This window comes from Pristiophorus japonicus, unplaced genomic scaffold (assembly GCF_044704955.1).
Source record: "Pristiophorus japonicus isolate sPriJap1 unplaced genomic scaffold, sPriJap1.hap1 HAP1_SCAFFOLD_47, whole genome shotgun sequence".
NCBI classification, from domain to species: Eukaryota; Metazoa; Chordata; class Chondrichthyes; family Pristiophoridae; genus Pristiophorus; species Pristiophorus japonicus.
This window is the reverse complement of record NW_027254374.1, coordinates 4,319,922-4,344,200: the sequence shown is the minus strand read 5'-3', so window position 1 is coordinate 4,344,200 and position 24,279 is coordinate 4,319,922. Positions and strand designations below refer to the sequence as shown.

The following is a 24,279-nucleotide window of genomic DNA, read 5'->3' as shown; positions in this document are numbered from 1 at the left end:
TTAATCAATAACTCTGATGTAAATAATAATGTGCCGGAAATACACTCGATTTCAAAGAGAAGATATGTAAACACATTGTTTATATCGACATAATTCCTACACCACATTCAAAAGAAACAAGTATTTCCTGAACATTTCGCTAAAAATAATGTGCTCCGTGTTGCAATGGCTCGTGCATTGGACTTCTCGCTGATTCTGATCTATAGAAACATTCAAACTTATCGATTCGAGTCCCATCAAAGTCCAAATGTAAATTAATAGAATGTTTACTGCACAGCAGGAGGCCATTCGTCCCATCGAGAGTGTGCTAGCTCTCAGCTAGTCCCACTCCCCCGTCCTTTCCCCATAGCCCTGCAGGACAGGGTTGGCTGGTTCCGAGGCTGGAAAGTAATTTTTTGCAGCAAACCGCAACTGTCTGCGATAGCCGGTAGGTTTAATGTTTTGGGCCTGAAATCCACTCAGGTTTACCTGTTCGCCGCTACACTGTTTAAAGCTCCGTTCAGTGCTTGAATAACAAAGAGCTGTAGCTGCCGGGCTGCATTTCCCTCTCTCAGAGCCTGAGAGATCCGGCAGGGCGGGAGGCACCTTTAAACTGTCGCCCAATTATCCTTTACGCTTTTACAACATTTCAACAGAGCAAAAGAATTTCCCCTCAAGCTGCAATGATCTTTGCTGTTATTGTCTTCGCATGCTTCTTTCTATCTCTCCCTATCTCTGCCGCTTGTATTTCTCTGGTTTTCGCTGATTGACTTCTCAGGTTTAATGGACTGCCTGAGCTGATCTAACCAGCAACAAGGACAGCAATGGATAACGAAAGACGTGGACTATAGGACAGGAATGGTATAAATTAGGGGCAAATATCTTCACAGATATGTCCTTTCGCGCTCGCAGTGAAATAAAGCAGCACCGAATATAGTTGTCTTAAGATAGAGTGTGCCTTAAGTGGATGCCGACACAGACGACAATATGAAGCTATAAATGCTTCAAAATCTTATTTGATAATACAGGTCACGTAATCAAAACTAGTTTTGTAAAGACATTCCAATATTGTTGTGTTGGAATAGTCAGCAATGCTCGCACGGCAGTTGGATGCCAGTTGGAAAGCTGGCTGAAAGAACACGCAGAACAGTGACTTTCTGCTGAGCAGACCATGAGGCTCCTTCTTGGAAATAGTTCTTCAGTCCCGCTAAGAGGGGATTAAGCATCATGGGAGTTGAATGGGGCTGTGCCCACGTGTATAGCAGGACGTGTAAGGGGATTTTTTCCTTCCTTATCAAACAGAAATGACTCAGTTGCAGAATTTGCTCGCACCACTCGCAATTCGGCCCAAGGATGAGCCGAGCCGATCACCTGGAGTTAATGCAATTCCTCCAGTCAGTAAATTCAGTTGGCATATCAAGAAAAATGTATGAAATGACCATGACTTAGTCAGTGAGCGCGCAGCATAATGGATAAGGTGTTTATTTAAGGTATGTACCATAATGGTACCAGGAAATTAAAGTTTTGATAAGATTTGGATTCAAAGCCTAATTTATGTAATATTCAGTCAAATGCTTGGAAGGTTTATCAGCAACAAACGCTTAACAATGTAAATTGACACAATCGATTTGCAGTCCATCGCCTTAACCTCTCGTTTGCCTTCTAGCACACCTCAGCTATTCCATTTCAGGCTTTTTGCATCCATACAGAAATACGCTGCAACAAGTCCCTGTCACGACATGTCCTGCCCGTGCACCCAGATCGATAATGTTGAAAATGTACAATCAGCTTCTGTAAGCAAACGGCCTTCAGTTACTCCAGGATGCCTGTGAACTGTCTCCTCAAAAGATGAGGTGCGGGCCCCTTTTAATTGGACCAGACACCCTGGCCAAGCCGGTTTCAAAACCGACCAATATAGAAGTCTCTACAGTTAAATCACATTAGGAGTACTGTGTGCAATTATCATCGCTATATTATAAAATAAACTAGCGAGGCACTGGATAGGGTGCAGAGAAGATGGTATACTATCAGGAAAGAATCGACAAGCTCAATTTATTGTGTCGTGAAATGAGAAGTCTGAGGGGTGAACTAATAGTGCTCTTTAATATCTTGAAAGGTTTTGATAGAGTAGATACAGAGTAGTTTCACTTGTGGGGAAAGTATGACACATAGATTAGTGGGAAAGCAGATTGTGTATAGGGCACAGAGAGGCTGCAACGAGATTTAGATAGGTTAAGCGAATGGGTGAAGGTTTGGCAGATCGAATACAGTGTCGGAAAATGTGAAGTCATCCACCTTGAAAAATAAACAGTAAAAGGGAATATTATTTGAATGGGGAGAAATTACAACATGCTGCGGTGCAGAGGGACCTGGGGGTCCTTGTGCATGAATCCCAAAACGTTCGTTTGCAGATGCAGCAGGTAAGGCGAATGGAATGTTAGTCTTCATTGAGAGAGGGATGTGTGCAAAAGCAGGGAGGTCCTGCTGCAACTGTAAAGGGTATTGTTGAGGCCGCACCTGGAGTACTGCGTGCAGTTGTGTTCACCTTACTTAAGGAAGGATATACTAGCTTTGGAGGGGGTATAGAGACGATTCACTGGGCTGATTCCGGAGAGGAGGAGATTAACTTATGATGAGAGATTGAGTAGACTGGTTCTTTACTCGTTGGAGTTCAGAAGGATGAGCGGTCATCTTATAGAAACATTTGAAATAATGAAAGGGATAGACAAGATAGAGGCAGAGAGGTTGTTTCCACTGCTTGGGGAGACTAGAACTAGGGGGCACAGCCTCAAAATACGGGGGAGCCAATTTAAAACCGATTTGAGAAGGAATTTCTTCTCCCAGAACGTTGTGAATCTGTGAAATTCTCTGCCGAGGGAAGCAGTTGAGCCCAGCTGATTGAATGTATTCAAATCACAGATAGATAGATTTTTAACCAATAAAGGAATTAAGGGTTATTGGCAGCGGGCAGGTAAGTGGAGCTGGGTCCACGGCCAGATCAGCCATGATCTTGTTGAGTGCCGGAGCAGGCTAGAGGGGCTATATGGCCTACTCCTGTTCCTAATTTTATGTCCTATGTTCTTATTACTAGAGACCATCAATATAAGAAAAATCAGCAACAAATCAAATTGGGAATTAAAAAGAATCTTCTTTAGCCAGAGAGTGGTAAGGATGTAGAACTCGCTACCACCAGACAGGTTGAATCAAATATTATAGATGCATGTAAGTAGCGGTTAGATAAATATATGAAGGAGAACTGAATGGAGGGCTATGCTGATAGTGCTGGATGTGGAAAGAGGGGAGGATGCTCCAGTGGACCACAAACGTCGATATTGACAGGTTGGAACGAATAGCCTGTTTTTGCATTGAATATCCTATGTAATCGTGAGAAGTCGACACCCATGGGTCCAATTCAAAAGTCAAATTCTCTCAACTTTCAGACCTAGAGGGAAAACACTGATTAATATTCCTGGCCTAGGGTGTTTCAAAAATACATCAAAATTGATGCTCTTTGAAACCAAGCTTTGGGGCATCTGCCGTAAATTCTCTTTTATGTGGCTCCGTGTCAGCGTTATTTGATTTGTCTGAAGCATTTGTGGAGCGCCGTGTGACGTCTTACTCTGTTAAAGGCGCTACATAAATGCAAGTTGTTGTTGTTGTAGTATTATCATCATTGACTCCCTGTTTCAGGTTTCAAAGAAAACGTGCTAGTTGAGAAGGCATGTGGCATACTTACCTTTATTCGCCGAGGAATATTGTACAAGAACAGTGAAGTTATGCTTGAGCTTTATAAAACATTACTTGGGCTGCAGCTAGAGTACTGCGTAGACGTCATTGCAGGAAAGATGTAATTGCTCTTGAGAGGGTTCAAAAGAGATTTACGATGATGTGCCTGGACTGGGGAATTTTAGCTATGAGTAATGATTCGGTAGGCTAGGTTTGTTTTCATTGGAACATAGGAAGATGAGGGGAAACATTATTGACGTGTTCAAAATTATGAGTGGTAGAGAGAGACTGGACAGGAAGGACCTATTTTTCTGAGCAGAATGGTAAACAAACAGGGGACATAGATTTAAAGTCATTGGCAGCATGTTTAAAGGGGATTTGACGGGAAATGTCTTCAACCAGAGCAAGTTGGGAGTCTTGAACTCACTGCCTGAAATGGTGGTTGAGGCAGAAACCCTCACCGCATTTAAAACACGCTTGGATATGCACTTGAAGTGTAATAACCTACAGGGCTATGGACCAAAAGCTGGAACATGGGATTCCGCTGGATAGCTCATTGTTGGCCGTGTTGATCGGATGGGCCGAAATATCCTTCTTCCATGCTGTAAATAACTATGATTCTATGATTCAGTTCTAAGCGAGGATCTAACTACAGATAAGCCGGACGTGGAGACTTACAGGTAGAATTAAGAGATAGGAAAGGATTTAAGACAATAGTGGGAGTTGTGCATCGGCCCGCTAGTCGCAGCTGTGAAGTACTAGAATATAGAAATTTGGAGATTAGACAAGCGTGTCGTCAAGACAGTGTGGTTTTAATAGGGGATTTAAATTTTCATACATATTGGGATAATCGGACTAGCACCTGTCAGAAAGATTTTTCTCCTTAGAATAGAAAAAGTTTAGAGGCGATTTCTGACATAAGTTCAAAATTATGAAGTGTTTTAACGGTTAAAAGAAAAAAGGTTTAAAATGTCACCTTTAATGTGTTAAAGTCTCGATAGGCCAAATGGTTTATGAGACCGACGCCTGACCACTTGGCCACCGCACCCTGAAAATCTCGTGCTTTGTCCGCTAGCAAGGACACGATGGGCTCAATGGTTTCCTTCTGCGCTGTAAATTTCTATGGTTATATGGTTCAGTCACTGTGGTGATGTTCCTACCAATATGCTGTTATAGAAGGAGTTCCATGATTTTCACCACGCCACAATAATGGAAAGGCGATATTTTTCCTGGTTTATTATCTACGGAGCTGATACTAGAGTTGGAAAAATCAATCTTCACCGTACATGCCCACTTCTGACTTGATGATGAAGGGCAGGTCATTGATGAAACAGGTGAAGATGAACTCCTGCAGCGATATCCTGGGCTGAGATGATTTGCGTCGAACACCCACAGCCATTTTCTTTTAGGCTAGGTATGTCTGCAGCAGTGGAGATTAACTTCGCCATGACTTCAACGTTAGAAGCCTCCTTGGTGAAACATTCGGCAAAATGCTGCTTTGATGTCAAGGACAATCACTCTCACCTCATTTTAGAATTAATCACTTTTGTCCATATTTGGACCAAGGCTATAATGACGTCTAGAGACTGGGGGTCCTGTCGGAACTCAAACTGAGCAACGCCGAGCAGTTGGGTCATCCTACGTTCGTGAAAGATGCTACGGGAATGCAAGCTCGTGCCTTTCCTGTTTCAAAACAGCGCACCCTTGCATGATGTATATTTGTAGGATCAAATGGGTCACCGAGCTGAAATCTTACTCCTACCTTCCTCTTTGCACAGACCCTATCAGGGCGTCAAAGCATTGCACGTTTTAAAATGTCAGTGTTAAAAAAAATATTTCATTCTATATTTCTTACAGATAAAGAAGGCACAACAGGCAGCCAGATATCCCAGTTTGCCGATGATGCAAATATTGGTGATATAGTAATTCGTACAGACGTTATCGTATACTTATAAAGATGTCCTGATAGATTAAATGAATGGACGATTCAGTGGCAGATAGTTTACAAATTGGTAATTGTGTGGTCACCCATTTTAGGTCACAAAGTTTATATCCGAGTATTAATTAAATGGAGCACAGCTCGGAGAGATGGATTTCCAAAGTGGTTTGCAGTCCCAGTGCGCATTCCGCTAAAATGCAGTAGCAAGTTAGGAATATATTCGAAAAAACTAATGGCATGTTAAGCTTTATAACTCGGGGTTATACGACAAAGCAATGGAAGTTTTTCTTCAACTGAAGACAGATGTAGTTAGACTATATCTGGAGTACTCTAAGTTATAGAATATAATAGATTCATTGAAGTTTACAGCATGGAAGGAGACAATTTCGGCCGATCCTGTCCACGCCTCGGTTATCCAGCCTCATCACACTTTCCACCTTAAGCTCCATAACCCTGCACGTTACGGCACTTCAGGTGCACATCCAAATACTTTTAAAATGTGCTAAAGGTTTCTGCTTCTACCACTCTTTAGGTAGTGCGTTTTACACAACCACAACTATCTGCCTGTGGAAATTTCCCATCACATCTCCTGTAAACCTTCTCTCATTACTATAAATATATGGCCGCTGGTTGTTGAGCCCTCTGTTAAGGGAAATAAGCCGTTTCTATCCATTATATCTAGTCCCCTGAAGGGCACGGACCCTTAGAATTGATAGGCTGGATTGAAGTACTCACCAGAATGGTGCCAGGGTGCCACGGGTTAAATTATGAGGAGAGATTACATGAACTAGGCCTGTACTCACTGGAATATAGAAGGTTAAGTGGTGATTTTATTGAGATTTTTAAGGTTTTGAAATGAATTGATAAGATAGATAGAGATAAAGCTTTTTTCACCGTTCGTGGGGGAGTTTACGACAAGAGGACATAATGTTAAAATCAGAGACAGGCTATTCGGCAGAGAAGTTAGGAAAATCTTCTTCGCGCAAAGGGTGATGGATTTATCTTCTACAAAAAGCAGGATAGACTAGGTCAATTAAAAATGTTAATTTTAGTTTGATAGTTTTTGCTATACATTGGTTAAAATGATGTGGAGCCAATGCAGATGGATGGAGTTATCATAGAGCTCAGCCAAGAATTAACAGAATGGCGAATAGGCACAAGGGGCGGAATAGCCTAATCCTGTTCCTTTGTTCAGTCAATTGGCAGAACAACTGTTATAAATAAAGAAACGTTGTCTTGAAGGGAGAATTAAAAATATCTCATTTGCAGAGATTATGGACCGCTTATACGCTTTAATAACAAACAAGCATTAAGTCTAATTCTGAAACCAGTTAATTGAACATTTACTTGGAGTGGATTGGAACCCACGCAGGCATGCATCAGTTGGATTTTAATTCCAACGCCTTAACAACTCGGCGATCTGGTCATGGGCACGCTGCAGTGCAGTGCTTGAAAATTTGGCAAATCGCTTGGAGACACCAAATTTAGTTTTAAGCCCAGAGCAAACTACACGTCTGCATACTCTGCAAACATGGGAGGATAAATATTTTGTAAAACTGTGGGTGGTGAAAAGCTGAACTGCAAAATACAGCACTGAGGCAAATAACGCATTGAACTGGTCGTCCGTAACTAGACAACAAACCCCCTTGCATTAACCTACAGAACATGTAATCTTCCCGTCAACACTGAACATCTTTGAATGAATAATGTTAAAATGCACGTCAACGATCCAGTATCAGCAATCTCAGACTAAACCAGCGCTTAAGGGATAACTCATAATGTATGGAGTAAACTGATATGGGGGGCGATGGAGAGAGTGACAGAGAGAAAGTCATATTTGGACGGATAAACAGATCCCCAATGAGAAAAGCATACAGAAATTGACTGCAACTGAGATAGACAGTGACACACAGAAAGAAAGTTAGAGTCAGAGAGAAATAGAATGAATGATAGAGAGAGAAAAAGAGAACCATCACACTAAATGTGAGAAAATCCCTGCCGGCACGGGCCGGAATTAAATCCGTGGGGTTTACAGGTGAAAATACAAGCTCACTGAGAGGGAGGATTGTAGCATCACAGAAGCATGGGATGAAACACTTTCCCCAGAGCTCTGCAAACTGTTCTCTAACAACTATTTACCAAGTTCCCTTCTAGAGGTGTTCATGCCGCAGCTTAAGAGCGTGCACGTAGAGAGGGAGTGGGTGATCAGCAGAGAGAATAGGAGGACTAGGCAGGTAGTGCACGAGCCCCCGAGTCCATCTCGCTCGCAAGCAGATATTATCTTCTGAGCATCGGTGTGGACATAGTGCCTCTGGCGAGTGCAGCCAGATTCAAATCCACGGCACCGAAGGTGGTTCAGCTGCACAGGGGAGGAGAGAGAAGAATGGAAGAACTATAATGGTCGGGGTTTCAATAATCAGGGGAGCAGACAGGCGTTTCTGCCACCGCAGACGTGACACCAGAATAATATTTTGCCTTCCTGGAGGCAAGAATGTCACCGAGCGGCTGCAGGGCATTCTGATGGAGGAGGGTCATCAGCCAGAGGTCAGTCTCCATACTGTTACCAATGACATAGGTAGAAAGAGGGGTGATTTCTGCAGGCAGAGTTTGGGGAGCTACGAGAGACGTTAAAAAGTAGGACCAGAAAGGTAGTAATCTCCAGAATACTCCAGGTGCTACGAACTAGTTAGTCGAGAAATAGGAGGATAGAGCAAGTGAATGCATGGCTGGAGAGATGGTGCAGGAGGGAGGGTTTAATTTCCTGAGACATTTGGACTGCTTTTGTCGGAGTTGGGACCTGTACAAGCCGGACGGGTTGCACCTCAACAGAGCCAAAACTAATAACCTTGCATTGCGGTGGGCCGGGGGGAGGCGCTGGTTGCTCGTGCTGTTGTGGAGGGTTTAAACCAGTTTGGCAGGGGGATGGGAACCTTAGAATAGTTTCAATAGGGAGGGGAGTAGAGTTTGAATTAAAAAGCAAAAAGGTATAAAGTGAGTTTGTAGGACAGAGGAAACAAGTAGGAAAAAAGGGTAAAAAAAAAAATTAAAAATAATTTTGTCTAAATGCACGTAGCATTCGTAACAAAACAGATGAGTTGACGGCACAAACAGATACAAATGAGGACGATCTGATAGTCATTACATAGACGTGGTTGCAACGTCACCAGGATTGGAAACTAAATATTCAGGGGTATTTGACATTTCGGAAAGGCAGACAAAAAAGAAAAGTAGGTGGGGTAACACTGTTAATAAAAGATGGTATCAGTACGTTTGTAAGAAACGATATTGGCTCAGAAGATCTGGAGTATGAATCAGTTTGGGTGGAGATAAGACACAATAACAGGAAAAAATCGCTGTTGGGCGTAGTCCATAGGCCCCCAAACAATAGCTCCCAGTTGGACGAGTATAAATCAAGAAAAAATGGATGCTTGTACAAAAGGCACGGCAATCATCATATGGGCTTTTAACCTTCATAGCTTCTGGATAAAATTAATTGGTCAGGATATACTTGAGAAGACGTTCATAGAGTTTATCCGGGATACGAAGCACACGAAACAGAAAGAGAGAGAGAGAAACAGAGAGAAAGAATGGGAGAAAGAGAGAGAGAGAGATAGTGATCGAGGGAGATATAGAGTGAGAGAAAATGAGAGAAAGAGGGTGAGTAAGAGGAAAACAAACAGAGAGAGGGAAGACGGATAGTGCAAGGGAGAGTGAGGATGACAGAGAGGCGGAAAGGGATAGAGCAAAAGAGAGCGAGATAGAGAAAGAGGGAGGGAGAGAAAGAGAAAGAGTGATGGTGCGCGAGAGAAAAACAAACAGACAGAAAGCGAGAGCGAGCGAGAGCGAGCGAGGGAGACTGGAGGGTCCGGGCCGAGGGAGAGGGAGTTAGGGAGAGAGTGAGAAATAGATAGAAAGAAACTGCCGCGAATTTGCTATATATTCCCAAATCCAGGGTATGAATATGAAGTTCCAACACAATTACGTTTTTTCACCTTTCGAATCATCCTGAAAGGCGCGACAAAATGTAAGTCATTTGGTTCATCATATTTACAAACTGCGAGGGATAACAATTAAACAGGTTGATAAGGATCTTTGTCTCTCTCTTTGTCCCTCTCCCTTTCTGTCTCTGTCTTTGGCCCTCTCTCTCGCTCTCTCTGTCTCTTCATGAACCTCTCCCTTTCTGTCTCTGTCTCTGTCTTTGGCCCTCTCTCTCGCTCTCTCTGTCTCTCCTTGTCCCTCTCCCTTTCTGTCTCTGTCTCTAGCTTTGGCCCTCTCTCTCGCTCTCTCTGACTCTCCTTGTCGCTCTCCCTTTCTGTCTCTGTTTCTGTCTTTGGCCCTCTCTCTCATTCTCTCTGTCTCTCTCTTTGTCCCTTTCGCTTTCTGTCCCTGTCTCTGCCTTTGGCCGTCTCTCTCGCTCTCCCTGTCTCTCCTTGCACCCTCTCTCTTTCTGTCTCTGTCTCTGTCTTTGGCCCTCTCGCTCGCGCTCTCTCTCTCTCTCCTTGTCCGTCTCCCTTTCTGTCTCGGTCTCTGTCTTTGACCCTCTCTCTCGCTCTCTCTGTCTCTCTTTGTCCCTCTCCCTTTCTGTCTCTGTCTTTGGCCCTCTCTCTCGCTCACTCTGTCTCTCCTTGTCCCTCTCCCTTTCTGTCTCTATCACTGTCTTTGGCCCTCTCTCTCGCTCTCTCTGTCTCTCCTTCTGCCTCTCCCTTTCTGTCTCTGCCCCTGTCGTTGGCTCTCTCTCTCGCTCTCTCTGACTCTCCTTGTCCCTCTCCCTTTGTGTCTCTGACTCTATCTTTGGCCCTCTCTCTCGCTCTCTCTGTCTCTCCTTGTCCCTCTCCCTTTCTGTCTCTATCTTTGGTCCTCTCTCTCGCTCGTTCTGTCTCTCCTTGTCATTCTCCCTTTTTTTTCTTTCTCTGTCTTTGGCACTCTTTCTCGCTCTTTCAGTCTCTCTTTGTTCCAATCCCTTTTTGTCTCTGCCTCTCTCTTTGCCCATCTCATCCCCTCGGACTATCTCTCCCCTTGCGTCCTTCTCTCTCTCTCTCTATCTCTCTCTCTCTCTCCCGAATACCGGCAGAATAGCGAACCACATGGTCAATGAAAGAAACAGATTAGTGTCACTGTCCTATTTCAAAATCGCAAAATGAAGGAATTGCTGCTCCCGCGATAAGTGCTCCGGTATAATTGATAAATGTTGGAAGTTTCGGGGATGCGGGGGAGGGGGGGAGGCGATGGGTTGTGGAGGCAGTTGCTCCTTGCACCTGAGACGTCGAGATTCAAGGACGTAAGGTTAGTAACAGTCTTTCGTGAAAATAATTGCATTATGGGTTGGAGCCTAAAGAAGCTACGGATCTATGAAGTATTCAGATATTTTACATCTGCTGTACAGGACATGAAGAGGCCATTCGCCGCAATTGGTCTTTTCAGGCGTTTATGCTCCAGAGGATCATTCTCCAACTCTACTTCATCTAAGTCTAGTAGCATATCCTTCGATTGCCATGTCGCTCATGTTCGTATCCAGTTCCCCCTTAAATGCCTATCTGCTATTCACCTCAACTACTCCCTGTGGTAGCTAGTTCCACATTCCAACCTCTCTTTCTCCTGATCTCCCTATTGGATTCATGAGCGACTTCCTGAAATTGGTGACTTCCAGTTTTACTCAGTGTGATAACAAGAGCTTTGCAATCCCCACCACCGGCAGGGCACCTAGAAATCCGTCAGAAGCAGCATTCACCACCAGAGCCGAAATCTTGCTCGGCTTAACCGCCTGTTTTCAGCGGGCTGCAGCATATCCCATCCTAAAAAACAAATCAGGAACGACCGTATCTGGAAACAGTTAAACGATCAGTGTTTAGACTTTGAATATTACAAGGACTGTAGCACATCCAATGGTGAATATGCTAAACAGGACGGACAGAATCTGGAAATTACAAAAGGTCAATGTGTGGCCTGGGTCAAAACTGCAACCAGAACATGGGTTAGATATAAACGATGTCGGTATGTAGGAGTGCGCTGTTATATTATAAACATTCGGTGTCTAAATATGAGTGGAAAATTTAGATATATATTGTGTCAGTGTATATGTACATTTGTCACATTTTTCACAATTTTTAACGAGGATAGAAATTCACTGTTGATTATAAAGGTAAATTGTGACTTTTTGCTCTCTCAGTTTTCGTGTTTGCCAGTTTGGTTTTAACTACAATTTTCGGCGACAACCGCTCTATATCTTGATACAATCAGTCTATATACCATTTATCAAAACACACAGTCAACAGGACTGAAAACATGGGACTCTACTAACCACAACCACTCCGAGAAACTGGCCTTAACTCTTATATTCTCCTTTCTTTCCTCAAACCGCATTTTACCCTAGTTTTCTAACCTGTTCTTCACTCCATAACCCGCCATCGTCGACAACTATCCCGCGTGTTATACCTTGTCAAAGTTTTTTTCTAAACTCGATTACATCACAACCACTGTATTTCCCCAGCTACCGTGTTTTTTTTAACCTGCTCAAAGAATTACATGAGGTTTGAAATGCATGACCGTCCGATGAAATTCGCATTGGCAAATTCTATCCTATAACGCTTTATCTCGGCAAGTGGAAAAATCGTCCTTAAATAGAGATTCGGAAAGGTTCCATACTGCAGTTGTTAATGCAACTGTCCTGAAATTAACCAGCTTCGCTCTATCTGCCTGTAAAAACATTGTTACTACATTGTCCACACTCGAGTTACCCAACATAGAGCCACACTCTCTTGAATCCTGAGATAGAGTTTCTGGGGCCGCCGGAATTTCTTCCCTCATCTCCTTCAGATTCCTGGGATATAAGCTTTCAGATGCCAGCACTTTGTCTTCATTTAGCCTAAATCAATTACCTAAACATTTCCTTTATCCGTCATAATATTGCTAAGTCTGTAGCACATTTATATTACATTTGCTTCACGATAAATTTATTTCATGTTAATGGGAGACGCTTATTTCACAGCCTGAGAAAAGCAGAAAAGTGTAAGCAGGAAAGGCAATGAATGTCTTAATGTCGATGGGAAAGTTTCTACATTAGGTATTGGAGCCGAAAAAGGAACCTGTCAAACTAGATTTAATGATGAACAATCGACCAGAATCAGTTATCAAACTGAACGTCTTGCTATTAATGTAGGTAATATGATTACAATTGTTACTGTTTTTAAGAGGCATAATGGAGTCAGAAACCACGTTTTTAACTCAAAGTAAGACCAATCTGAAGGGATGCCAAATGTAATAAAAGCAGATGTCAAATAACGTGTAAGGCATATACAAGTTAGCAACAAATGATTATTTGAGTATATTAAGGGAATAGGAGAGGCAAGGGTAAATGTTGTCCTTTTAAAGACAGATGCAGCAAAACTATGATAGAAAGTAAGGAAATGGAAGAATGGATAGCCAGCGAGTTATATATTAGTAAAGAGACAGTAGGCTGTAATTGTAGTAAAACATGGGAGGTGCTGTTCTACAGCGATCTGTGCTGTGACCATAGCGGTTCATAAAATCATGGGAGATTCTAAACTGGCCATTCGGCCTTCCAGCAACAGTTAGCAAGGGCTGAAGTGAATGATATGTTTTATTAACCTCGGGGGTACATCCAGGGGCAATGATGTATGAATGATGAACTCAGGAATGCTGAGCGGTTTAAGGCTCTCCAGTCAGATTGCAGTCTCTTCTGGAGACGTGGCTTCGAATCTTACATTTGACAAATAAACATTTCTTTGTACAGAATCTTTTTATGTAGTTTCTGCATTTTCAGCGCAGTTGATTTATACCTTCCAGGATACGATGTCGCCTTGCAGCCATGGCAGGTTTGTTTTATTAGTTGTAAGTATGTATTGTGTTGGGGTCAGCAGAATATGGCAAGTGGAATAAAAACATAAGAAATAGGAGCAGGATTCGGCCATTTGCCCCCTGGGAGCCTGCTCTGCCATTCAATAAGCTCAAGGCTGATCAGATCTAGGACTCAGTTCCACTTCCCTGCTGTGTGCCCGTAACGCTTCACTAACTTATCGTCCAAAAGTCTGTCTATCTCCAACTTTAATTTATTCAATGACCCAGCCTCCACAGCTCTCTGGGGAAGCTAATTCCACAGATATCCGACCCTCTGAGAGAAGAAATTCCTGCTGATCTGTTCTAAATGGGCGAATCCTTATTCTTAAAGTATGCCCCCGGGTTCTAGATTCCCCCATTAGTGGAAACGTCCTATCGGCAACTACCGTATTGAGTGAGTCCCCTCACTGTCTTATTCATTTAAATAAGATCACCTCTCTTTCTTATAAACTCCAATGAGAATAGACGAGATCTGCTCACCCTTTTATCATAAGTCAACCCCTTTATTGCAGGAATCAACCAAGTGAACCTTTTATGAAATGTTTTATTAAGGTGAACACAACTGCAAGCAGTACTCTGCTAGTGCGGTCTCACCACTACCCTGCACAGTTGTAACAGGACTTCTCTGCTTTTATACACCATCTCCCTTACAATAAAGGACAGCATTCCTGATTACTTGCTCTTGTGCATACTGTTTTGTTCTGTTTAATGCACAGGGACCGTAAGGTCCCTATGTACTGCCGCATTTTGTAATCTCTCTCCATTTAAGTAATAATTTGCTTTGTAATGTTTTCTGACAAGTGGATAACTTCACAATTTCATGCATTATATTGCTTCTGCCAAATGTTTACTTAGCCTGTGTATAAACCTTTGTAGATTTCTTGTTTAATTTTCAGAACTTGCTTTCCAACCCATCTGTGCTTCGTCAGCAAACTTTGGTAAATTACACTCGGTCCCTTCATCCAAGTCATTGATATAGATTGTAAATAGTTGAGGCCCCAGCACTGATCCCTGTGGCACCTCACTAGTCACTGTTTGCAAGCGGATAATGACTCATTTATCGTCGCTCTCTGTTTCTGTTATTTAGCCAATCTTCGATCCATGCTAATATGTTACCTCCAATCATGTGAGCTATTATCTTTCGCAGTATCATTTTACTTGGCATCTTATTGAATGCCTTATTTAAATCCAAATATAACTCAACCCCTGGTTCCCCTTAAACAACCTGCTCGTTACATCCGCAGATAACTCAGGAAAATTTGTCAAACATGATTTCCCTTTCATAAAACTACGCTGTCTCTGTTTGACTGCATTATTATTTTGCAACTGTGCTGGTACAGCTTCCTTTATAATGAATTCCATCAATTTCCCAACGACATATATTAGGTTAACTCGTCTATAGTTTCCTGCTGTCTGCCCCCCTTCTTTTTTATATGGAGACTTAAGATTTTCAGGTTTCCAATCAGCTGGGATCTCTCCAGACGCCAGTGAATTTTGGTAGATTACAAACAATATCTCTGCAGCATCTTCGTTTAAGACCCGAGGCTGCAGACAATCAGCTCCAATAGACGTGGCTGGCTATAGTTCCATTGTTTTACTGAACTCATTTTCTTTAGTCATGGTGATTGTATTAATTTACCCCTCAATATCGGCCCTTAATTATCTATTATTGGGATATTCTTAGTGTCTTCTACCGTGAATACCGGTACAAAATATTTGTTCAAAGTCTCTCCCATTTTCCTGCTCCCCATTAATTATTTCCTAGTCTCAACCTCTAAGGTACTTGAGTAATTATCTTCATCTTTTATATACCTGCAGAATCTTTTAATATCTGTTTATATATTTTTTGTATCATTACTCTCATAATCCATGTTCACTCTGTATTATTTTTTCAGTCGTCCTTTGCTGTTATTTGTAAATACTCTGGCCTCCCACTAATCTTGCCTACATTGTATGCCATTGTTTTTAATTTGATACCATCCTTTACTTCCTTAGTTAGCCACTGTTGGTTCTCCCTTCTCTTAATGTATTTCCTTTTGACTGGAATATATTGTTGTGGAGAGTTAGGAAATATCAACTTAAATATCCGCCATTGCTCTTCAACATTCTTACACTTTAATCTATTTTACCTATCAACTTTAGCCAAATCTGCATAGCTTTGGAAGCGACTTCATTTAACATCATTCTGTTGAGAATCAATCCATTGGTCTCAAACGTTGCAGTAATCAACATCATAAATTATCGGATAGGAGTTTAATCATTCCACAGAAATCTACAACGGCTTTTGAAGAAGGTTCACATAAACTTTCATATTTACAGCATGGTTAAAAAAAAGCTCAATTAAAGTTCTGTTACAACAATCAATTAACTGTGATTTTTGTAACTACACTTGAGTGTCTCCACGTTAGATTCACATCTTTTTGTGAGTTGTTATTGTGTTAAATGCAACGGTTTTTGCGTCTCTGATTATTCCAATGTAATTAACGGTATCTATATTGTTATTTAATGCATTGGGGTGGAGGATCTGTGTTAGTTATCAATGTATTTTTGAGCGCTTCAAATGTTCAGTCTGGCCTCAATCGACCATCCCATATCCCCGAAGTGGGAGACGGCAAACCATCTGTGACATTCGATTTCAACGTTTGCTTTAATTAACCATGCTGATATTTAGCAACGTTAATTTAGAACTTGTGTTTGAGAAGAGCACAGAAACGTTCAGCTAGGACTTGCGCCCTTGCGGCAAGTTTTGAGTTGTCTGGTAAACTGCTACAGTGAAAGCACAAAATTATGAAAAGAAAGTGCTGGCAACATTCAGCAGCTCAGGCATCATCGGTGTTGAAATATTGCTTTTCCCAGGACCTCACTTTCACTTTGATTTACACTTCACGTAGTTCATATCTTACAATTCCAAGCACTCCGTGGAATCAAAAGTTGTGGATGGAATTCGGACTTTGCTGTTTTGAGCAAAGAGATTAAAGGAGCAAAATAAAACTCCCCCACTGCGGCTTGGGCAAAAATGGAACTCAGACGGAGGAGTCTTGAATGAGTAGAAAAAAGGAAATAATAATATTATTCAATGCAAAAACGATATAATTGGAACCCACACACAGTCGATTAGCGGTCTTAACCTCTCAACCACCTTGACCCGTGAACACAGCTCAGGAAGCTCTTTTATTTCCTTCATTCTCAATGCAAAGGCCTGGTCTCAAATGAGGCAACGGGAGAGCTAGCTTTCCATTATCTATCACCAGCATCATATGAATTGCCTTTGGCATTGTAGCGTGGCTGAGCGATCTAAGGCGCTGAATTTATGTTCCAGTTCCCGAGAGTGTTTTTGTTAGAAACCCACCGCTGTCATAGTTCACTTTATATTGGTGTTTTTAAACGAACTCAGAGTTGCAATGTTAAAACGAAAAAATAAAAATTGCTTGAAACTTTAGTAAGATATCGAATGATACAAACTCTTCACAAAAAAAAATATTTTTTAAATCGGCGTCGTTCGTCGCAAAACTGATATTTTCATTCATTCCTGGGATGTAGGTATCGCGGGCAACGCCAGCACATATTGCCCATCTCTCATTGTCCTTGAGAAGGTGATGGTGATCCGCATTCTCTCGAGGCCTCCTTTTCTGAAACTTCCAGGCAATCTGCAGAATAAATTTGGAAATATGTCAGCCATCTCAGCATGCTTTCTTGAAGTACGTAAATATTCCAGGTCTCTCCCGAAACCTTTTGTTTCCTCAGAACAGGTCTTTAAATCTCCAAAACCCTCCAGAGGGTTCCGATTGAAGAAATTAAACGATTTGGATAATTGGTTTCAACAGAGAAAGTACCCGCTACGAGCAGGGATCAAAGCTGCACAAGGAAAGGGTATATACGGGAATCCGCGAAAATCCAAACAGCGTAAACAAATTCACTGGTTATACTATCAGTTCCCCTTAATATCGTGACAACTTCAATCAAATCACAACTTAATCTTACAAATTCAATATCATACAACGCTGATTTTTGTAATCCTCTCCTCGTAATTTCTCCTCGAGTCCGGGTTTAATTCCTCTTTAATTACATTGCACTCACTCAAATATGAATATTTATTTCCTGCATTACAAATAAAAAACAGAAACAACACAATTATAAACCAGTACTACGGCGAAAAATAATTGGTATATGCGTAATTTACAGAGCCGGAACAGACGCGATGGATGGACAGCCTCATTTTGTGCTGAATGATTCGATGATCCTATGTCTTCTTTTTTAAAAGACAGCTGAAAAGGCAGCTGTATGCTGGGAGCACTGATACCGCACAGCATCTGCATGTGGCTCTAGTGGCATGATCGATTAGTGCGCAGTATTTATATGACAGTACAGGCACGCGAATTGCCTCAACTCTAACGGACAATGGTTTTGCTAGTAACATGAGCAGCGGAGTTGAAGGAACACTTGGTCGGTTCCCAAACTTTATCTACTTATTAGAGTTTCCATGTGAGCAGTTAGGTTCCTCTGGGCCGCAATGTTGCAAGTGCAGGTGAGAGTTTTAGAGTAGCGTTTTTGTATTATAGATTTATAGGAGGGACCGGGGCCGTTTCCAATCATAAATCACGAACGCCAAAGTTAGGAAAAATGATCTAGAAACAGACTCTAATTGAACGCTCTGACAATGGTTTTGGCACAAAGTGGAATATGTGTAAACACACGGAGTATCTGTATATGCTTCCGACATAATATTCAACACAAGCAAGAATTCCGCTGAACAGCTTGTTGAGAATTTCGATAAAGATCATCACATGTGTTCGACGTTTGCAAGCGATCACTTAGAGGTGGGAAATGAAGTTTGACGGGAGCGGACAAACCGCCTCGCTCGCTGGGAGCAACACTACTCCTCAGACTACCACTGCCATTTATAGGATTTTCGGCCTTTTTTTGATTTGAACAATTAGGCAGATGTTGGCAATGGTGCTGCAAGAAACACATTAAAACCGTTGAGGTGTTAGGGCTCGGAAGCGGCTTTGTGGCGCAATGGGTATTGCATTGACCATTTATATCATTCTATTATACAGACACATTCAAAGGTTATCGGCTCAAATTTTGGGCAGGGTTTGGTGTTTAGGACCCCGGAAGTGAACATGTGGAGCAAAACCTCATCTGTCTTCATTCCGTCCGCACTATTTCGAGAATCGGACCAAAGAAAGAGACACAAAATAACTAAAAACTTCCGAAGCCCGGAAACTTTACGTCTTCAGCAAAACGCGCTGCCAACTGCGCTATTCCGGCAATTCCAATTCAATGACGCACATTAACGAATGAGTTGTAGGTGTGCTGCAAAGGTTCCTCACCGAAACTTGAATAAGTAACAACACGGGTGGAACGCGAACCCACAACCTTGGAATGATTGTTTGAAGTTTACCTAGAAATCTAATGTGCTACAGATTGCAACACAGGGCCGAATACAGAATACGTTTCTGAATTAGTGACTTTGTGCTTCATGTTAGTGAATGTAAGATTTGATATGTTTTGAAGGTATCTCTGCAAATCATTTAACCTCTGTATTTTTAGCAACGCATTAATGAGAGAACCAAGCACATTGCTCCGAGAAACCCTTCTCTAAACGTGAAAAGATGGCAGTATTTACTGTGAAGAGTTTTGATTTATTCGGACGGACATCTGGAGTAAAGGCCGCTGCGACACAGGTGTGATACGATCACGCAGTCTTATAATCTAGAATCAGACGGATACAATCCTCTTGTGTCTCAAATACCCCCACACAATGAGACGCTTCTTCTACATAGTGGCACTTTGAGACATCGCTTCCTTAATTCTAATTTTGTGACACATGAAGGTCTTCCAATCCCCACAAGCTCTCCTGGGGTATAAGGCAACCATGTGAAGCAGCTTTCTCTGTCAGGTTCCATATCACGCTCGCTTCTGCCGCCTGCTGCCAATGATCGACAACTAATACAATTGTAGAGATCGGGCGCAGAGAATCATCAGAGAAAGTGGCATGATCTCGAAATACAAATTAGAGGGACAGCATCACGGGAACAGGTAATGTTGTGGGGTATGGAATTCGGTCAGAGCTGCAAACAAATAGGTGAAAGATAGAGAGAAATAGTCTCCGTAGTGGGAGGGTCCAGTTCAATGGGAGCTACACGTAAAATTAGAACTAACCTGTCCAAGGATGATGAAAGGAATCGATTTGCTCACGGAAGGTAGGGAAATCCTGGAACTTCCTCCCCTAAAAATCGGTTGATGTTGGGGTCGATTGACAATTTCAAACTCGTGATTGATAGATTGTTGTTAGACAAGGTTATGAAGGTGTATGGAATCATCACACAGACCAGCTCTGATCTAATTAAATGTCGGAGCAAGCTTGAGAGGCTGAATAGCCACCTCCTGTTTCTATTTTCCTATGAATGCAACAGGACAGAAACAGAAACAGCTGCAAACACACGATGCATTTTATTCATATTTAAAAGCAAAATAACCATGCCACGCGCAATGATGCTGTCGTCAGGGAAGAACTCCCCCGACTTTCCTGTGGCTCTCTTGTCTCTCTCACCCCTTCATCCCACACGCTGCATTTTTTTAAACCTTGTTTTAAATCTGCTGCTCTGAGCCAGTGCATTCTGCAGTCTCACAACTCTTTCTGCAAATATCGTTTCACTGCTTGCTTCTATGTTTATTGTTATGAATCTCGTTGAGGTGAAATGGGACTGCTTCGGACATCGACTTAAAATATGGCTTATTGGAAACACGTTGGGGTCATAGTCTCGTTCGCACAGAACTGAATCTAAATCGTTCAAGTTGGAATATTGTATTTTCTGGATCACAATAAACAATATGTTGTTATAAATGTTGGCTCCTCATTTCCCTGGTGTCAGAGGAGGAATTCTCTGCGTCCTTTATTTATTTCACGTTAGAGACAAACATAGGTATCCATTCAGAATCAACGCACGGATTGACATCGAGATAAATGCAGCGAGAGAAACAGGCAGCATTGGCACACATGGCGGAATAGACAAGAGAGATGCTTAAATATAAAATGGACTCAAACTCTAAATGGAAGTGACAGGTGGCTGATAGATATGAGTGAGTGTAGGCGATAGACCAAAGGCGTGGTTCGAATCTGTGGCTTAACTAGTCAAAGCGCCGATCTAGTAAACAAAAGATGGTCGGTTTGACTCACAGCGGGGTTGGCACTTACTATCTTCATGATTCACAAAGGGAGAGTTTCTTGCCATGGAACAGAGCTGCAATCGTTTTAAACGTAACTGGGGTTGCACTAATTCCCATTCTGGATTAAGGCCCTATTCAGTGCGTGGCCTTGGCCGCTTACCACTGTGGCTATAATTTCTGGCGGGGTCGAATTTGGCCTCATCAAAAAACGATATATTTTCTGACCAGCGCCGTGTGTATCTTTGCTGCAATCAGAAGAAAACCGTGACAGCTGGTGTGTGGCGCCGTGATCGTATAGTGGTTAGTACTCTGTGTTGTGGCCGCAGCAACCTCGGTTCGAATCCGAGTCATGGCACATCTCGCTTTATTTATTTTATTCACTACAGCACCTGCTGATAGAACACAGCCAAACATCTATCCTTACTAAATTAAACACATATTACGTTTTTAGCGGTGGGCACATATTTACTCCTTCAAACCCACCTCTTCTCCCAGCTTTTTCTGCCTTCCACAATCAATAGCACTCCTTTACTTTGCTCACAATTCTCCCCGCAACAGTTTGTCTGGTGATGGCACTGGCGCGAGTCTGAATGATGAAGGTGATTTGCTTCAATGCTATAGAGGTCTTGTCACGGTCATTTAACTCACCGGGCGTAACTTCTTTTTTTCTGTTCTGAATCTGTCTCAAAACCGACCATTTCTGAAAGTCGCTCACTTGAAGTAACGGAAGGCCCTTTGCTTACAGAAGCTGATTGTAGATTTTCAATATTGTCGATTTGGGTGCACGGGCAGGACAAGCGGTGAAGGCACGTTGTCACAGGGGAATTCTGTTTGGATGCAAAAATAAATAAACGGAATGGCTGATCGTGTTGCGAGACTAGGTGACCGACTTGATAACGCGATGGACTATGAATCCATTGTATTCTGCACACGTGTGTCCAGTCCCATCCTCGTGGGTAGTGTGTTAAATATTTGATGCATGTGGTTCTTTTGTCAATCACCTGAAAATTCTCATCCAAATTCACTTTTTTTCCCTAGCTTGCTACACTCAGCTCATGACATGTCTCAAATTATTAACATATACTTTAATGGGAAAATAAGGCAAGAAAATACACAATAAATTGTAGAACATTAAGAAATGTAGTGGAATAAATGGACCTTGGAGTGCAGGTCCACAGATCCGTGAACGTTGCAGGCGAGGTCGATAATGAGGTTGATAAAGCATATGGAATACTTGCTTTTACCAGTGGAGGCATAGTATTCAAGAGCAGGAGGGTTATGCTTGAACTGCATACAACACTAGTTAGGCCACCACTAGAGTACTTTTTCAGCACATTACAGGAAAGATGTAATTGCATTGGAGAGAATACAGAGGAGATTTACGAGAATGTTGCCTGGAACAGAGAACTTGAGCTATGAGGAACGATTAGATAGGCTGTGTTAGTTTTCTGTGGAACAGAGAAGTCTGAGGAGAGACGATATTCAGGCATACACAATTATAAGTGGACTAGGTAGAGGTTTTAAGGCGGACCTATTTCCCTTAGCAGAGCAGTCAACAAAGAGGAAGCATGAATTTATTGTAATTGGTAGGAGGCTTAGAGGTGATTTGTGGGGACAATTTTTCACCCAGAGAGTTCTGTCGCACACCGTTGAAAGGATGGTCGAGGCAGATTCCCTGCCCACGTTGCAAAAAAGTACTTGGATTTGCACTTTAAGTGTCGTTAGCTGCAAGAGTACGGAACAAGTACTGGAAAGTGGGATGAGGCTCGATAGCTCTTGTTCGGCAAACGTGGACACGATGGGCCGGAATGGCCTCCTTCCATACTATGAAATGCAATGATTCGATGATATGCATTGGTGTGAAGAGAATTGTGAACTTTTTCAGGGTCACTATTATGATAAAAATACGTTTCACGTAAAGATAAACACATATTGAATTACTGAACAGAAGCATTGCAAAGTGGATCCGCAAATACGCAGGTAAACCAAATGCGCTTTCGATTAAATCACATTAAATATTCGGTAATCACAACTGTAATCGCGCTCCATTGAAACAGACACAAACATCGAATGATGCCGGATTGAGAGCATATCAATTTTACACAAACACAGAATGATTCAGGACTGAGAGAATTTCTCTTTTACACACACACAGAATGATCCAGCACTGAGACAATATCTCTTTTACACACACACAGAATGATCCAGAACTGAGAGAATATCCCTTTTACACATACACAAAATGATCTGTGACAGAGAGCACATCCGTTTTACACATACACAGAATGATCCGGGACTGAGAGAATATCACTTTTACACACACACAGAATGATCCGGGACAGAGAAAATATCCCTTTTAAACAGGCAAAGAAAGATCCAGGACAGACAGCACATCCCATTTAAACAGGCACAGAATGATCCGGGACAGAGAGAATATCCCTTTTACACACACACAGAATGATCCGGGACTGATAGCCCATCCCTTCTACATACACACAGAATGATCCCGGACTGAGAGCACTTCCCTTTTACACAGGCACAGAATGACCCGGGACAGTGAAAATATCCATTTTAAACAGGCAAAGAAAGATCCAGGATAGATAGCACATCCCATTTCGACAAACACAGAATGATCCGGGACTGAGAGCACAACCCTTTTAAACAGACACAGCATGATCAGGGACTGACAGCACATCCCTTTTTAACAGACGCAAAATGGCCCAGGACTTAAAACATATCCCTTTTAAACAGACACAGAATGACCCGGCAATGAGAGCACATCTCTTTTAAACAGACACAGCGTGATCCGGGACTGAAAGCATACAGCTTTTTAAATTATAAAAAGCCCCTTATGTTCAGGCTTACTACTCTTTTTGGCAATATTATTAATCTCTTCCTTGAATCTAATACTATCTTTAATTTCTCTTGATAGCCACGGTTGGAACATTTTTAGTTTTGTGTTATTATTCCTTCAAGGAATGTACATTGTATCGATTTATCACATTTTCTTGAAATGCTTGCCATCAAACGTGAATTGGATAACATTTGATACGAATCAATTGCAGGGCTGTGTTGAAAGTGTAGGGAGTGGGTCTAATTGGATAGCATTTTCACAAAGCCGGCTTAGTCATGATGGGACAAAAAGTCTCCTTCAGTTCTGGCACTCTCGGATACTCATCGCCTAACTCGGTTTGATTCGTTTAGTCCTGTGGGAAACGAATAATAATGTTCTGCACGTGACTTCAGATTAATACAGTTAGCAAAAGATTGGGAACATTAACGGACTCAGAAACATTCAATGGCTCTTCAAACTCTCGGGTCAGAGGACTTGCTGAACTATTAACATTTGAGATAATTATGGGCTGTTTGGAACAACAGGAGATCCTCCGGGCACTTGTATGAAAGCCCGGACGGGAGTTGAACCCACATTTTCCGGTTTAAAGGACGGCGACATCACCACTTGATAACGAACCCTCTCATCCATAGCACTGATGTTATTTTTTCTGAAGCAACTTACTATGGATGCTGGGAATTGGAAATGCAACAGAAATTGCTGAACATATTCAGCAGGACAAGCAGTATTAGTGAAGTGAGAAACAGAGATAATG

At 42.1% G+C, this 24,279-nt stretch overlaps 1 non-coding gene across 1 annotated transcript; it reads left to right on the top strand.

The window, feature by feature from the left end:
• Positions 1 to 20,954: 20,954 nt before the first annotated feature.
• Positions 20,955 to 21,026, top strand: trnah-gug (transfer RNA histidin (anticodon GUG)). Its single transcript has one exon. It is a non-coding gene; the product is annotated as a tRNA-His (tRNA).
• Positions 21,027 to 24,279: the final 3,253 nt, after the last annotated feature.